This window comes from Capricornis sumatraensis, chromosome 11, assembly GCF_032405125.1.
Source record: "Capricornis sumatraensis isolate serow.1 chromosome 11, serow.2, whole genome shotgun sequence".
Lineage (NCBI taxonomy): Eukaryota > Metazoa > Chordata > Mammalia > Artiodactyla > Bovidae > Capricornis > Capricornis sumatraensis.
Window position 1 is genome coordinate 77,549,363 of NC_091079.1, and position 4,991 is coordinate 77,554,353.

Here is a 4,991-nt window from a genome sequence, read left to right on the forward strand (position 1 = left end):
CAGATGATATTAGGAAGAGGTGGCAAGAATACACAGAAGAACTATATAAAAAGGATATTCATGACCTGGATAACCATGATGGTGTGATCATTCACCTAGAGCCAGACATCCTGGAATGCTGTCAAGTGGGTCTTAGGAAGCATCACTACAAACAAAGCTAGTGGAGGTGATGGAATTCCAGTTGAGCTATTTCAAATTCTAAAAGATGATGTTGTGAAAGTGCTGCCCTCAATATGCCAACAAATTTGGAAAACTCAGCAGTGGCCACAGAACTGGAAAAGGTCAGTTTTCACTCCAGGCCCAAAGAAGGGCAATGCCAAAGAATGCTCAAACTACTGCACAATTGCTCTCATCTCACACACTAGCAAAGTAATGCTTAAAATTCTCCAAGCCAGGCTTCAATAGTACATGAACTGTGAACTTCCAGATGGACAACCTGGATTTAGAAAAGGCAGAGGAACCAGAGATCAAATTGCCAACATCCATTGGATCATTGAAAAAGAAAGAGAGTTCCAGGAAAACATTTACTTTTGCTTTATTGACTATGCCAAAGCCTTTGACTATGCAGATCACAACAAACTGTGGAAAATTCTTCAAGAGATGGGAATACAAGACCACCTGACCTATCTCCTGAGAAATCTGTATGCAGGTCAAGAAGCAACAGCTAGAACTGGACATGGAACAACAGACTGGTTCCAAATTGGGAAAGGAGTATGTCAAGGCTGTAGATTGTCACCCTGCTTTTTTAACTTATATGCAGAATACATCATGCAAAATGCCAGGCTGGTTGAAGCACAAGCTGGAATCAATATTGCTGGGTGAAATATCAATAATCTCAGAAATTCAGATGACTCCACCCTTATGGCAGATAGCAAAGAACTAAAGAGCCTCTTGATGAAAGTGAAAGAGAGTGAAAAAGTTGGTTTAAACTCAACATTCTGAAGACTAAGATCCATGGCATTCAGTCCCATCACTTCATGGCAAATAGATGAGGAAACAGTGGAAACAGTGAAAGACTTTATTTTCTTGGGCTCCAAAATCACTGCAGATGGTGACTGCAGCCATGAAATTAAAAGGTGCTTGCTCCTTGGAAGGAAAGTTAATGACCAATCTAGACAGCATATTAAAAAGCAGAGACATTACTTTGCCAACAAAGGTCTGTATAGTCAAAACTATGGTTTTTCCAGTAATCACGTATAGATGTGAGAGTTGGACTATAGAGAGAGCTGAGTGCTGAAGAAATGTTTTTGAACTGTAGTGTTGAAGGAGACTCTTGAGAGTCCCTTGGACTGCAAGGAGATCTAACCAGTCCATCCTAAAGGAAATCATTCCTTAATAGTCATTGGAAGGACTGATGTTAAAGCTGAAACTCCAACACTTTGGCCAGCTGATGCAAAGAACTGACTCATTTGAAAAAACCCTGGTGCTAGCAAAGAATGAAGGTGGGAGGAGAAGGGGATGTCAGAGGATGAGATGGTTAGATGACATCACTGACTCGATGCACATGAGTCTGAGTAAGTTCCAGGAGTTGGTGACGGACAGGGAAGCCTGGTGTGCTGCAGTCCATGAGGTTGCAAAGTGTGAGACACGAATGAGTGACCAAACTGAACTGATAAAAAATAAATAATTTCATATAAAAAACAGAAACAAACTAGTAGTTATCCATCGGGAGAGGAAAATGGAGAGTGACAAGATATGGGTAAGAATTTAAGATGTAGAAACAAATAAGCATAAAGCAAGCTACAAGGTTATATGTAAAACACAAGGAAGATAGTCAATATTTTATAATAATCTTAAAAAGATAATCTTTAAAAATTGTGAAGATTATCATTATGTTACATATCTGAAACTAATACTTTAAGTCAACTACACTTTCTCAGAATCTCAAAGTCTCATAGACTCCCAAGTCTCGCAGGTCCATGATCTAGCAGACTTAAGGTTATGAAGTTTTGAGGTCTAGCAGTATCAGAGTCCTCTGAATTCACTCTCAAAATGTTGTCACTCTCAAATGGTTACTGTTGTAACCAAATCCTGATACAATTGAATTTTAGTAACAAATCCCCCTGGCAGTATAAAAACTTGAGGACTGGACTGAAAAACAAAGTCTTGGACACCTGTTACTTAAATTCAAGCATAATTAAAACAATGGCAGGAATATCAATGAAACTGAATACAATTAAACAGAATTCAAAATTCTTGTATGAAAGAAAAAAAGATCGTGAAATAATGAGCTTAAGATTCAAAAAGATTTCTTACAGAGGTCACAAAACACATTAATCATTAAAAAATTTTTTAAACTTAAGCTTCTCAAAATATGCTGTGAAGGAACTGAGAAGTCAGTTTACAAAATGACAGAAAACGCAAACATTTTTCTGACAAAGCACTTCTATTCAAATATACTCAGATATTTATATTAAGAAAAACAGCCCAATAAAATGGGCAAAAGACAAAAGTAGATATATGAATGGCCAGTAAGTACAAGATATTTAATGTAAGTGATCGGTAAAATAAAATCAAAACAATAATATGATACACTCTACAGCCATTAAAACTGATAAAACAAAATGCTGACAAGGATTTAGAGTAAATGAAATTCTCACACTGATGATAGAAGTTAAATGGTTCAGCCACTTTGGAAACTTTAAATTTCATAAAGTTATGAGCACACACACACACACACACACACACACATATATATGTACACACACCTACTCAATGACACAGCATTTCTATTCCTAGATATGTACTCAAGAAAAGTGAAAAAAATGTGGCTATAAGAAGACTTTCCTGGTGACTGAGATGGTAAAGAATCTGCCTGTAATGCAGGAGGACCCAGGTTCGATTCCTGGGTCAGGAAGATCCCCTGGAGAAGAAAGTGGCTACCCACTCCAGTATTCTTGGCTCAAAAATCTCAAGGACAGAGGAGAGACAAATTGTGAGATTAGGACTGACATATACACACTACTATATGGGATGACAAATAGATAACTAATTAGAACTTAGTGTGTAGCACAGGGCTCTACTCAATACTCTGTAAGGACATATATGGAAAAAAATCTTAAAAAGAAATGGATATATGTATACGTATAACTGATTCTCTTTACTGTACACCAGAAACCAATACAACATAGTATTATAAATCAACTATATACCAACAAAACTTATCAAGAAAAATAATAAGACACACAGAGAATTTTCCTTTGCCAAACACACCATTCACAATAAATAAGTGTTTTTGTTTCCTTTGTGGACTATCCTTTACATATAGGTAGGTAGGTAATCCTTATGTTAACTAGTTTATATCCTGCAACCTTTATTTCATGAACTCAGTTACTGTCAGCAGAAACAGTCCAACCATATTTCTACTTTCTTGATATCATAACACTTTGGCATCCACAGGTAGGTTGGCCAGCACTCCTGCATTACTGTACTGCCACGGTTTCTTTCAAAACCAGACAATAAAGATAAATCAACAGATAACATCTCTGAGGAAAGGAACTGCCACCAGAAGATTAACTCTTACTCTGTTGTCTCTTATTCTATACCAAAGTGACTAAAAATAGCATTGCATCAGTCTTGTTCCCTCTGTCTCCAGTCTCCAATCCATTCTTCCCAAAAGCAGAGAGGTAGTGTTGTCTTTAGAGTCCTACAAAGTTTTAAAAAGACTTTGTCTGTTCCTTACATTAAGATACCTGAAAACATTTGAATTTTGTTTTTTTTTATTTTTTTTCAGACAGCCAAGAAAAAAAGAATTGCCATTTATTAAGTTTCAACAAAGCATTGTAGTTTTGAAAGCAACTTTCAGTGCACTGTCTTCAATAATCACATTCTATGAGGAAAAACATTATAAGCCACAAACTTGTCTTTTAATCTCAGAGTTACAGATGTCTTTAATTAAAAATAAAACATCAAAAAACAAAACAAAACAAAGCAAAAGAAAAAAAAAAAAACCCACCCCAATAAGAGCTTCTAGTCTACATTCTCTAAATTGAAGATTCTGAATTTTTAATGCATTTGCCTAACTTTCCCATCTTGTACATCAGGCTTAAACTGGTATGTTGAACACATAGATATTCACAGCATATTATATTTTCTTATATACATTAAAAAATCTTATAAACATAATACATTCCCTTCTTTAAAAATAACATATAGAAGAATTTAGAGTTAAAAGCAGCAGTTCCTTGCCCATCTTTTCCTATAGTTATTCTGTTTCCCAGAGGCAAATTTTTTCTTCTCTTTTGTGTTCTCATCTTAAACTTCTTTTCTAGTTAACTTCATATAGCTATATACTATGTAACTATCTCTTAATTTTCCACACAGACATTACTGACTTTCTGATAGATAAAGATCAGTCTATACACTTGCTACCACTACCACCTTCCAGTTTTTTTTATTATAGCACTATCTTATGACATTTGTTAGTTATTTGTGTTTTCTACCAATTACAAACTGTCTCTCTAGACTCTTCACTTAATAAAAGAACATTAGTGCCCCTACCCTTGATTTATTTATTTATTTTTACATTTATTTTTTTTCTTTCTTTTTTTTAAATATAAATTTATTTATTTTAATTGGAGGTTAATTATTTTACAATATTATATTGGTTTTGCCATACATCAACATGAATCCGCCACAGGTATACACGTGTTCCCCATTCTGAATCCCTCTCCCTCCTCCCTCCCTGTACCATCCCTCTGGGTCGTCCCAGTGCACCAATCCCAAGCATCCAGTATCATGCGTCGAACCTGGACTGGCAATTCATTTCATATATGATATTATACATGTTTCATTGCCATTCTCCCAAATCATCCCACCCTCGCCCTCTCCCACAGAGTCTAAAAGACTGTTCATACTTCTGTGTCTCTTGCTGTCTCACATACAGGGTTATCGTTATCATCTTTCTAAATTCTATATATATGCATTAGTATACTATATTGGTGTCTTTCTTTCTGGCTTACTTCACTCTGTATAATAGGCTCCAGTTTCAT

General features: G+C 35.6%; 1 non-coding gene across 1 annotated transcript; it reads left to right on the plus strand.

The window, feature by feature from the left end:
* The first annotated feature begins 2,784 nt into the window (after positions 1–2,784).
* On the plus strand, positions 2,785–2,858 carry TRNAY-GUA (transfer RNA tyrosine (anticodon GUA)). Its single transcript has one exon. It is a non-coding gene; the product is annotated as a tRNA-Tyr (tRNA).
* Positions 2,859–4,991: the final 2,133 nt, after the last annotated feature.